Raw genomic sequence first — 13,464 nt, forward strand, 5'->3', positions numbered from 1 at the left:
TAGGACTATGAGTGAGAAGTCATGGCTCAAAATCTAAGAAATCTGGAGCGCCTGGGTGGCTCAGTCGGTTAAGCATCTGACTTTGGCGCAGGGCATGATCTCATGGCTGTGAGCTCGAGCCCCGTGTCAGGCGAGCACAAGAGCCCCGCTTCAGGTGAGCCCTGCTTCTCTCTCCCTCTCTTTCTCTCTCTCTCTCTCTCTCTCTCTCTCTCCCTCTCTCCCTCTCTCTCTGCCCCACGCTCACTCCCTCTCTTTCTCAAAAAAAAAAACAAACAAAAAAAAAAACAACTCAGGAATCTGCTCCTTGATTATCTACTAAAATTAAAACTCGAAATCAGAATAAAGTCACATAAGTCTCTAAAAGCAAGTTGCTGGGGCGCCAGGATGGCTCAATCGGTTGAGCATCTGACTTCGGCTCAGGTCATGATCTCGAGTCCGTGAGTTCGAGCCCCACATCAGGCCCTGTGTTGACAGCTCGGAGTCTGGAGCCTGCTTCGGATTCTGTGTCTCCCTCTCTCTCTGCCCCTCCCCACTCATGCTCTGTCTCACTCTCAAAAATGAATAAATGTCTAAAAAAAATTTTTTTTAAAGCAAGTTGCCCTATTCCGGTGTTCCTGAATTGGCTCATCCCGCTCTTGTGGGCCACGCAGCCACCAGGCCTCAGTGCTGAGGATTAAGCCGTGGCTTCTGTCCCTTGCTCTGACAGCTTCCCTGACCACTGAGGACAGACCGGCAGCTTGTTCTTCTCAGGCCCCGTTGTCCTCATAGGTGGACGGGACTGTTTGGGTGGCCCTGCAGAGGACAGGAGGTGGGGCTCAGCAGAGGAAGAAGAGTCATACTGAGAGAAGGTGGAGAGAGTGAACAATGAAAGGAAGCGGGAAAGAAGGAAGGCTTTTCGGGAGCACTGAGCCAGCCTCAGCATGGACTCTGATTGGAACCCACCACTCCTGGCCTCTGCCGCCCCCCTCAGTCTCCTCTTGAGAAGAAAAGGGAGCCTTTTCTGCCAGTGAGTCTGGAAAACGGAACTGGGCGTGCAAGGCTCAGGCCCTCCTGGGTTTCCTCTTTTCCTGCCTGTGGAAGGGGCTCCTTGACTCGCCCGGATGGGGCCCTGCAGGTGTTCAGTGAGGCCGGGGAACCCCCAGCGGGGGGAGATGTCATTCCCCGGGGGACATCGGGCAGAGTATGGGAACACCTTTTTTGGTCTAGATTCAAAGTTTATGTTTCTGAAAAGTTCCAAGACCAGTGTGCAGTGGAGAGGGACATTTAAGAAAGATAAACGGCTGGTTTATTGCCATTGTTTAACCTGGTGGTTGGTTCGTGACGTTCAAGTTGTGTCTGGGTTTGAGAGGGATTGGTGGTGATGAAAGTTACCCAAAATAATGAGTCATGACATACTTGGGCTTTGAAAGGATGCCCCAGTCCTGAAAATGCCAACTTCACTCAAGTGCAAATACATGGTTTGCATTATATGTCTCAGTCTATCCAGTTTATATCCCACGGTAGGTTTTGAGAACTGTCCCCACGACAGGCTTCAGTTCACAGAGGGACTTGCATAGTGAACCATACCAGGCATCAAGCGCCATAAACGTAAGACAGTCGCCAGCGCTCTTCACGCACCTCATCTCTGTCGCCCTGTCTGATGGCCACTCTCCACCCTCGAGGAAATTGTCATTTTCCTAACCAGTCCCCAGACTCTGGGGCCCATCAAACTTGAGCACTCCTCTTGCTCAAGTCTGCCGCGCCCCCGACCACACACACACACACACACACACACACACGCACACTTCATTATAAATTGGGACTTGCGTTAAGCCACGTTAAGGAATTTAAGATCTGTCATTTTGATATCAAGGGGCACCCTAAAAACTTCCGTAAGCACGAAGTCCCATGGAGGGCTTGTTCAATGAAGATTTCCACACCGGCCATCGGAGTTTCAATTCTATAGTTCTAGGTCAGGAATTGCCACCATGTTTCTCCCTCATCTCTGACACGATCAAGGGCCATGGTGTGGACCTCCTTGGTTTCTTGCGTGGAACTCCGTGTCTCCTGAGCCTGGACGTCTGTGTCTTTCCCCAGGTTAGGGAAGTTTTCACCTATTATTTCCTCAAACGAGTTTTCTGCCCCCTTCTCTTCTTCTGGGACCCCCCTGTAATGCGAATGTTTGCTCACTTAATGACTCCCGAGACACCCCTTAACCCATCCTCATTTCTAAAAATGCTTCATTTCTGCCGTTCAGCTTGGGCGCTTTCTGTGACCCTGTCTTCCAGATCACTGATCTGTGCTGCTCCCGCTAATCTGTTGACTCCCTCTAGTGTATTTTAAGTAAGCTCTATGCCCAGTGTGGGGCTTGAACTCACGACCCTGAGATCAAGAGTCACACGCTTTTCCGGCGGAACCAGCCAGGTGCCCTTCTAGTGTATTTTTCATTTCAGTTATTGTATTCCTCAGCTCTGATTGGTTCCTCTCGATATGTGCTATCTTAATTGATGTTCTCGCTGAGTTCCTCCACTCCTCTCCAGTCTGGTGGCATCTTTATGAATAACCATTACCTTGAACTCTATCAGGTAGATGGCTTATCTCCATCTCGTAGGTCTTGTCTGAGGTTTTGTCATGGTCTTTTGTTTGGAGCATAATCCTCTGTCCCATTTTGCTTGACCTTCTGTGTTTGTTTTAATGAATTAGGCAGAACGACTACTTGAACTTGAAGGAATGCTCTTGTGTCTGGTCATGCACGGTGTGGACTCTGCCTGGTGACTCTGGCTGGAGCTGTGGCTGGTGTGAGTTGGGGGTCCCCGGGCGCTTTGCTCTGGGCTGCTCTGGTGGGACAGCAGGAGCTGAAGCCGGTGCAGGCTGGGATGTCCAGGGACGCTCTGTGCAGGGGGCACCCTGCTGGGGTAGCTGGGGCTGAGGCAGGCAGTGCTGGGGGATTCCGTCAGTCAATTCTGAAAATAGAAGGGGAGGAGGGATGTTACTGGGAAAAGAACCCATAACAGACTTTGCATTGGAGTACCGTATTGGGATTAAATGCAGCAGCAAGTAACAGAAAAAGCCCCAAATAACAGTAACTTTAAGAAGATACAGTTTATTTCTCACATATGGGAAGTCTGTAGCTAGTTCAGAGCTGGTATCACTGTTGAGGGGGTCATGGACTGAGGCTCCTTCCAGGTAGTTTTCTTCATGCTTGACAACTTAACCGTTTAGACTGAGAAAACGTAGTCGTTACTGGGGCACAGACGGTCGCGTACCCAGCGAGCGCCCTGGAGCTTGGTCGCTGTTGAAGAAGGGAAGAAAGGACGTGGGGTGTGGTAGGCAGCGCTGGTGTTTGCGGAGATGTGACTGTCGGGCACCTCCTGGTGAGACCACGGGCCTAATTCCAGCCAGGTGGCTATGAGGAGTGACACGCGGCGAGAAGACCATGCACGGATTCTCCAGCAGCTCTCCCCCCCCCACCCCCCCCACAGCAACCACTAAAGCCACAGGGGACACACGACACCGTTCCCAGATACTGGTGCCTCTGTCCGCCGGGGTCCCCGAGAGGCCGTGTGGCATAAGCCCTGGCAGCCTGCTGGCACGAAGAAATGCATCAAACCATTTGGGATTTATTTGGCGGGGATTTGCTGCTTCAACAGAAGCGAGATCATCCAATCTAGTAGGTTTGGGGACCCCTAGCCACAGGTCAGGGGGTGGAAGGAGAATGCTGTCAAAACAGCCTCAAGTCAAACCCGTGTCCTGTACCTTTGGCCACTCCCAACGGGTATCGGTCAACTGACTCTGAATCCGTTTGCAACCGGTGTGGCGGGAGTCTAACTCAAATGTACGTCATGATTGCCACCTAGTGGGGAATCGACACTTGTTCAGATTTCAATTGGCTTTCAATCAAGCAGGTGTTGCTACAGAATTTCTTTACCTTTTTCTTTTTAATGTTTATTTTTGAGAGAGAGAGAGAGAGAGAACGCGCATGAGAGGGGGAGGGGCAGAGAGAGAGGGAGACACAGAATTGGAAGCAGACTTCAGGCTCTAAGTTCTGAGCACAGAGCGTGGTGTGGAGCTCGAACCCACGAACCATGAGATCGTGACCTGAGCCGAAGTCAGACGCTTCACCGAAGGAGCCACCCAGGCGCCCCAAGAATCGCTTTAACTTTGAAAGGAAATGTTCAGGCCCCATTCTGGTTGATGAAGTGAACTGATACTAATTTTCATGTGTTACTATTTAAATAGGATAACTTGGAAAGAAGGAATGGACAGCTGCCAACTTAAGAATTCAGCGTAATATCCAGGCTATGTCAGTTTTTCTGTTCTGGTTGTAACCTCAACTACAGAGATCTTGATTTCCTTGATGCTGTTCAGAATGTCACAGTGGTCCATGACATTGACCTGTTGGTCTGGAAGCCGCAAGTAACTCAGGTGTAAGACATAAGTGTGCCAAAGGGACTAGACAAGCCAACTCTTCATATCAAGTGCTGGATCAGTCAGGGTCCAGTAAGAAAACCATCGTAGATTTTGTTGTAAACTATTAACAACAGAGGTGAGTTCATACAAGAAGGCTGGGGGCACCTGGGGGGGCTCAGTCTGTTAAATGTCCGACTCTTGATTTCAGTTCAGGTCATGAGCTCACGGTTTGTGAGATTGAGCCCCGTGTCAGGCTCTGTGCTGACAGCACGGAGCCTGCTTGGGATTCTCTCTCTCCCTCTCTCCCTGCCCCTCCCCAACTCGCTCTCTCTCTCTCTCTCTCTCAAAATAAATTAACATTTTCCATGGGGTGCCCGGGTGGCTCAGTTGGTTGAGCGTCCAACTTTCGCTCAGGTCATGATCTCACAGTCCGTGAGTTCGAGCCCTGCATCGGGCTCTGTGCTGATGGCTCAGAGCCTGGAGCCTGCTTCGGATTCTGTGTCTCCCTCTCCCTGCCCCTCCCCCACTCATGCTCTGTCTCTGTCTCAGAAATAAATAAACATTAAAAAAAATTAAAAAAAAATTTTTTCCAAAAACACAAAGAGGTTGGACTAGCACAGAGGGGACACTGATGTCGCAAATATGAATAATTCAGGAAGTAGCTAACCACCCCCCGGATAAAGCAGGGTCGCCACAACATAGGAGCTCAGAGGATAGGACGCACATCTCCGAAAGAGATGCCACGCTGGTGCTTGGGCCTCCGGTGGGGACAGAGACGCCCAGCAGGTGGTTGGTACTCAGACCTCCAGTTGGGGTGTGACCTAGCAGGTGTGCACGCCCCTGAGGGGGTTACAGCCGCTAGTGCCGAGACCTTTGGGGGGGACGCACCACGGCTGCTGCTAGGGCTACCCGCAGCATCAGGAAACTGGGGCCACTGCTGTCCCCTGCTGCTCGAGGGACACTGGCAGAAGCTAGAATGAGGAAGTAAGCCCCTTCCCTCCTCCTCCTGCCTGCCGTCCTCTTCCCATTGCTTCCTTCTCAGAACCCCACCAGCTGGCAGGGGACCATGTCCGGCAGGACATGGAATCTGCAGACCCCGCCCCCCGCGACTGAACAGAATGGACAGGCGGGCCTGGATCTGAGAGAGAGCGAACACCCAGCGGAACACGAAATGACAGCGGCCCCAGGGTGGGGCAGCCCCAGCTCTGACCTTGGCCAACTCTAACATTAGGCAGATGGCCCCGTTTGCTCCTCCGCAGCCTCATCGTAAAAGCCCTTTGTAGTTCTCAGATTCTGTGAGGCTAGGTTGATCCCTGACTCCAAGATCACACGCAGCCCAAGTCGATGCCTGGGAGAGGAGGTGTTTCTTAGATTGGCATTGACGGTGTGCTTCGTAACATGGTTTGCCCCGCGTGGACGCAAGCTGACCTCGCTGGGGGCTCTCACCGTCGCCCATCCCCACTGTACTTTACCGTGATCAGGACAACGGGGTGCCTGGGGGGCTCAGTCGGTTCTGCGTCCAACTCTGACTCAGGTCGTGATCTCGCAGTTCGTGGGTTCGAGTCCCACGTTGGGCTCTGTGCTGACAGCTCGGAGCCTGGAACTCGCTTCGGATTCTGTGTCTCCCTCTCTCTCTGCCCCTCCCCTGCTCGCACTCTGTCTCTCTCTCTCTAATAAGTAAACATTGGGGCACCTGGGTGGCTCAGTCGGTTAAGCGTCCGACTTCAGCTCGGGTCACGATCTCGCGGTCTGTGGGTTCGAGCCCCGCGTCGGGCTCTGGGCTGACGGCTCAGAGCCTGGAGCCTGCTTCCCATTCTGTGTCTCCCTCTCTCTCTGCCCCTCCCCTGCTCATGCTCTGTCTCTCTCTCTGTCTCAAAAATAAATAAACGTTAAAAAAAAAAAACCACTAATAAGTCAACATTAAAATAATAATAAAAGCTGAAAATGGAATTTTCAGTAATTGGAAATGATAAGACCTATCATGTGATGGATTTATATCCCATAAACATTAACTGCAGGCAGGGGGTCTCTAAAAGAGCGAACATCGGAGTCCTTTCTGCAGACCAAGTTCTGTCTCAGACATCTGAAAGACAAATACGACATATTCCCTGCTGTATTTAGCTCTCTCGGACGCCAGCCAACAACCCGCATGCAATGGTTCCGAGCACAGAAGGTGTGCAAAGATAACCACAGTCCACCCTCAGAAAGGTGGGCCAATTCGGGTTCAATCCTGGATCTTCCACTACGCGAAAGCCGATAATCCTTTACTTAACCTCTCTGAGCTCAGGTTTAACACCCATGGAAGTGTTGTTCCTGTGAGGGGGGAAGATAGCTCCCGGCTTAAAATAAACGTTCAGTAAATATCTGTTTTCTCCCTCCACGTAGGAGGGACTTAAAAGAGGGAAGCAAGTGGCAAGGAAATAAGATTATTTTTAATTTCCGCGTCGGTCATTTTGGAAAATGTATAGATTATATTGAAGTTACTGACTAGGACATTTTGCTTCTAAAAACTTTAAATTTCAGGGGCGCCTGGGGGTTGCAGTCAGTTGAGTCGGTTGAGCTTGATCTCCGCTCAGGTCATGATCTTGTGGTTCCTGGGTTTGAGCCCCGCGTCAGGCTGTGCGCTGGTGGCACAGAGCCTGCTTTGGGATTCTGTCTCTCTTTCTCTCTGCCCCTCCCCTGCCTGTCCGTGTGTGTGCACGCGCTCTCTCTCTTCCTCTCAAAATAAATAAATAAACTTAAAAATAATTTAAAAACCTTAAATTTTGAGAAGTGGTTTGACATGCTTTAGAACACATACATGGCGTGTTTTAGTTTGATATCTTATACTGGACTGGAAAGGAGTTGTTATCTACTCTGTGTCCAAAAAAATGATCAAACGCATGAGTCCTTATATGAGGATTAAATGCATTTAATATTTTTGAGGCGCCTGGGTGGTTCAGTCGGTTAAGCGTCTGACTTCGGCTCAGGTCATGATCTTGCGGTTCACGAGTTCGAGCCCTGCCTCGGGCTCTGTGCTGATGGCTTGGACCCCAGAGCCTGCTTCCGATTCTGTGTCTCCCTCTCTCTCTGTCCCTCCCCTGTTTGCGCTCTTTCTCTCTCTCTCTCTCAAAAAATAAATAAACATAAAAAACTTTTTTAATACATTAATATTTTTAAGTACTTATTTTTAAAGTGTTTTTAATGTACAGGGCCTGGCACATAGCATGTTACTCTATGTAAGTATTTGATTAGTTAAAAAAATCTAAGAGAAATGAGGCTGATCTGAATTCTGTGTTAGTTGAGGCTGTAATTGAATGGATATTTATCAGTCGATCAGAGGGTCTCCTTACATGGTAGGGGGTTGCTGCTTCTTTCAAGGCCCTGGGCTGACCTGTGTGCAAACACGGGGGACAGATGGAGCCACCCACAGCATCCATGCACCCCGTTGCTGCAGCGAACGCTCTGGCCAAAGCCAAATGAGTTTCAACTCCCAAAGAAGTAGACGGTGGTTCACAGGCTTTATGTTCCCCTTAAGAAAAAACCGTAACACATCTGCGATTGATTCCTGCTGTAGCCTGTTCCGAGGCGCTGCTGAATTCAGGACTGAGTGCCAGGAGGGCCTAGCAAGCTGTCCTTATCTGTTAAGCCATTTTATAACTAACGTTATGCCCAGGAGGCAGGTAGGTTGGAGCCGGTTGTGTGGATATAAGTACGCTTTGCTGCGACTCTTCTGTCCCCGAGGGCGTGGCCTCACTCTGTGCACTGAGCCCCCTGTGGCTCTGCCCATCGTCCCGCCAGCGAGAGGCAGCCGCTACGCTGTGCTGAGGCTTCTGAACATGCCCAAGCCTTTCTCGGTCCCAGAGTGTGTGCTCACGGCCCTCCTGGCCAGCCGCCTCGGGAGCACGGGACGCACCCCGGGGGAGTGCACTGCTTCCGTAGTCTCCATGCACAAGACCCGGGCGGACCTAGTTGGACGCGAAGGCTTCTGTGGGCTGCTTCCAGAAATCTCCGGGGAGAAAAGTGCTCCTTCTGGGGAAGGAGAACCACGCAAAGCCAAGCCAGGCCCGTCATCAAGAAGGCAGCAGATCACCTTACGTCTGAATGGGAAGCCCGGATGTGGCATGACAGATGAGGATTCGAGGCTGTCACCGTTCATCTCACTGCTGACTTCAAGTCATTCTGTTGGAAGACGGCGGACGTATGGGACAAGCAAGACAATGGGCCCCAAGGGCGTGCTCAAGCCTAACAGCCTGGACACGAAGCCACAGGGGCAATGGAGGCTGGGTGCTCGTTTCCAACCGCCAGACTCCTGCTTGGGGCTTTTTAATATTGTCACCTTGATAATGAGCCAAAGCAGGCCTTCCTGAAAAAGCTGTTTCCATGCCTGGAATGGAGAATAAGACCGAAAATGGGCAGGGGTAGAATTCCCGTGAAGAATGGACAGTTCAACTTTGGGCTGGCTGTGATTCTCAAATGGAATATGTCCCTTTCTCAGGAACATAAGAAGTCAGACCTCAAGTTTTTAAAATAATTACAGAGAGGGGCACCTGGGTGGCTCAGTCAGTTAAGCTTCCAGCTCTTGGTGTTGGCTCAGGGCATGATCTCGCGGTTCATGGGTTCGAGCCCCGAGTCAGGCTCTGCATTGGCAGCATGGAGCCTGCTTGGGATTCTCTCTCTCCCTCTCTCTCGAAATAAATAAACTAAAAAAATTAAAAAGTAAATAATATAAAGTAATTACAAAGAAATGAATGTCTGACAAACACAAAACATATTCATACTTATCCTGGTTATCATGTTCAGGCTGTCTGAGATTAATAATAGTTCACTAACTGGGGCGCCTGGGTGGCTCAGTCGGTTGAGCGTCCAGCTTCGGCTCAGGTCATGATCTCACGGTTCGTGGGTTCAAGCCCCGCGTCGGGATCTGTGCTGACGGCTCAGAACCTGGAGCCTGCTTCAGATTCTGTGTCTCCCTCTCTCTGCCCCGCTCACACTCTGTTTCTGTCTGTCTCTCTCTTGCTCTCAAAAATATATAAAGATTAAAAAAAATAAATAATATTTCACTAATTACGTGGGAGCTAAAGCAATGTGAGCTACACTTAGGCGATCTCTTCCTTTTGTAGCAGAAAAGGAAGACATTCTTGGTTGGCCTAATGTGTCCAGAAATCACATTAGGATGAAAACAAGGTAAGCATCCTTTTGGTACTTTGGTCTCAGCAGTTTCTTACCAAGTTCCAAATATCAGTGAGAGAGACCGAAGTTCCAATTCATACAAGATGAAATACTTTTTATATAACGGGACTTTTATTTCGGTTTTAAACCTTACTCTGTAAACCTTCACCATCCAATACAGGAGCCACTAGGCTCTATGTGGCTATTTAAATCTAGATTATAATTGGGGCGCCTGGGTGGCTCAGTCGGTTGAGCGGCCGACTTCGGCTCAGGTCACGATCTCGCGGTCTGTGAGTTCGAGCCCCGCGTCGGGCTCTGGACTAACAGCTCAGAGCCTGGAGCCCGTTTCAGATTCTGTGTCTCCCTCTCTCTGACCCTCCCCCGTTCATGCTCTGTCTCTCTCTGTCTCAAAAATATATAAAACAAAAAAGTTAAAAAAAAAATAAATCTAGATTATAATTAATGTAAAATTCAGTTCGCGAATCATAACTTGTCACATTTCAGGTGCTCAATGGCAGATAAGCTCCCACACTGCACAGAGAACGTTTCCGTCCCAAGGAAAGCTCTATTAAGCAAAGTTCTATACACTTTTATTATAGCAGCCACCCCTCCCCCAAATGTTCATACATAATAACTAAGCTTCGCCAATTATTTCATTATTTAAAATATTTAGGGGTGCCTGGTGGCTCAGTCTGTTAAACGTCAGACTCTTGATTTCTGCTCAGGTCATGATCCCAGAGTTGTGGGATCAAGTCCCACGTCGGTATGGAGCCTGCTTAAGATTATCTCTCTCTCCCTCTGCCCCCCTTCCCCACTCACGCTCGCTCTCTCTATATAATAAAAAATAAAAATAAAAAAATAAGTTAAGCTATTAAAGTAGTTAAGCTGATTTATCTAGCTGCATGGTCATCAATAAAGCATATTAGCAATAAATTTATACTACTGGCAATATGGAACACAGTACATGAAATATAAACTCAGGAACCAGCTTGCTGTTTAACCAAAGGGTGAGTGATTAGATAAGTCTATCATTGAACATGGGTCATGACCATTTCACGAAATTGGCATTGTGGGTTTTTTTTTAAATCTCTACTCATGTTTCCTCGAAAAAAGGTGGAGAAAAAAGAAATCTTATAATCCTTATGTGTGGTGAGAAAGAATGTATATTAAACTTTTGAAGAAACAGAACTTTGCTTCTTCCCGTGAGTAAAACGAACACGGTTAATCATTGAGTATCCGCAATTTATCTTTTCTAGGGTTGTGGCATGGCCCATATAAAGAATCCACACTTTGGGCTCATTTCCCGTTTGGGAAAATATTCCTACCTTGGCTCTTTCTCAGCCTCTGGTTGACCGAGGTGGTCATATTAGGATTAACCAAAATGTGTCAGGGGTGGGGGAAAAAAATCAGCCTTGAAAGAAACACTGAAATGTTGCTTTCTTAAACGGGCTTTGAAAAATGGTCTCATTTAACTTATGGTCACTTACTCAACTCCTAATCCGGTGAAGGAGAGATAAGGTCATGTCGCCCACTTGCTATTTATATTGCTGAGTACTCGTCAGCTTTCCGAAGAAGCTGAACATCGCGTCCAGTACTTTGCAAAATTCTTTTGAATCCTCTAATGATCACTTCGGTAGAAAATGTCAACCAGGCCAACTCGGCTGTCTTTCGCAGGCTCTCGTTTTATATTTAACTTTGAAAATAGAGCCACAATCCTTTCAGACAATCAGCCTGCTCACTCACGCTGGTGGATTTAATTCGGGGCGAAAGGAAAAGTGGGCGGCAGGTAAATGTGAATGTCACGGTTGGGCAGGGAGTTGTAGCAATTTCAAGCCACGCCTTGATCTGTCACGCTCTTAGTGAGGCGTCGTCTTACATTCCATTCCATTACTTTTCTAGCTATCATCTACTCCTAAATAACTACTTTTCGTGAACGCTTATCACGTGCTAATCACTAGAATACAAGACAGTAGTTTAGTCCCCACGTTATCTTGCCAGGTAGGCATCATTATCCTCGTTTTAGAAACGAGAAGGCCGAGGCTCCAGCGGGCCTGTGACATGCCTGCCCAGGGCTGCACAAGCCAGTCAGTGCCAGAGTCCGGCTTTGGACCCAAGACAGTATGATTCAGTCCCAGACTCCTTCCAGGCACGACGGCGATCCCCTTCTCAGCCTACGTGATTTGAAGTTCTGGAATTCTTTGGGCTCGCGCTCTCGCCACGGGAACATGTCTTAATTTGGGGACAATTATTCAGAGGCTGGGACAAATACTACCTATCAAACCGCGACAGCCATACTGCCTACTCCCATTTTTCTACCACTGACGGTTCTTCCCCTGACCAGTCCGTGTGGGTTTGAACCCATGTAGGGTCAAGACACCAGGGGAAAAGAAGCTATTGGACTAAATCACTAGGGCTGGTTTCTGGGTTTGGTTTTGTAATTCAGTAATAAGGCTATTTTAGCTGAGCAGTGAGCCCCTAAAACTGTAGTTAGAAATTTGTATTATATGTCTCACTAGATAGATAGATAGATAGATGATAGATAGATAGATAGATACGTACATACATACATACAGAGTGTATATATATATATATATATATATATATATATATATACTGAGAGGTATATAAATCTGGAAAGTGAACCCCTAAAACTGTAGTTAGAAATTTGTATTATATGTCTCACTAGATAGATAGATAGATAGATGATAGATAGATAGATAGATAGATACGTACATACATACATACATAGAGTATATATATATATATATATATATATATATATACTGAGAGATATATAAATCTGGAAAGTGAACCCCTAAAACTGTAGTTAGAAATTTGTATTACATGTCTCACTAGATAGATAGATAGATGATAGATAGATACATACATACATACATGGGGGGGTATGTATATATATATATATATATATATATATATATATATATACTGAGAGATATATAAATCTGGAAAGTGAACCCCTAAAACTGTAGTTAGAAATTTGCATTATATGTCTCACTAGATAGATAGATGATAGATAGATACATATATACATACACACATACATACATAGGATGTGTATATATATATATATGCTGAGAGATACAAATTTGGGGTAGAACTGTTTAGATCTTCATTTTTATTTATTTTTTTAAGTTTCCTTATTTATTTTGAGAGAGAGTTTCTCTCTCAGGGGAGATCAGGGGAGGGACAGAGAGCGAGGGAGAGAGAGAATCCCAAGCAGGCTCTGCATCATCAGCACAGAGCCGGGTATGGGGCTCGAACCCATGATCGGTGAGACCATGAGCCGCGCCGAAATCAAGAGTCGGATGCCTAACCCACTGAGCCACCCAGGCGCCCCTAGATCTTGATTTTTAAAATCTGGAATATTTATTTTTATGTTCAGTTAAGGAACTCAGTGTGAGCTCTTTTATGCAGCCTCGCCTAAAACAACCTGTCACAGCAAATCCAGAAAGTTATTAGTGCTTTGAAATATGACCTTCGTACTCATCTGCACTTCACATCGTCTCAAACCGTATTTTTAACATTTTGGGAAAATACACAACGCGATGTATTTTTCAAAGAGTTAAGGAACTGGGGCAAAGGGCAAATGAGGGGAGAGAAAAACAAAACGAAACCAGGGGAGAGAGGTTAGTACATACTCCATGCTGTGCTGTGTGTGAGTCATTCATGGCATCTCGATTTAAAAATAAAACAGCACACAACCTGCTTTCCCCAAAATGTGGCTTCTTGCTCGGGAATCTCCATCTATTTTTTTCAGCGTTGGAACTTCTTATCCTTTTTTGTACTTGGTTCTTTCTACCCTGCCTTGGGAAATATCCCGCTTGATTTTTGTGCATTTTCTATTTTTTTTTTTTTCCCCTCTAATAGGCAAACATCCACAGCAGCCTGAGACAATGAAAACTC

This window comes from Panthera tigris, chromosome A3, assembly GCF_018350195.1.
Source record: "Panthera tigris isolate Pti1 chromosome A3, P.tigris_Pti1_mat1.1, whole genome shotgun sequence".
NCBI lineage: Eukaryota > Metazoa > Chordata > Mammalia > Carnivora > Felidae > Panthera > Panthera tigris.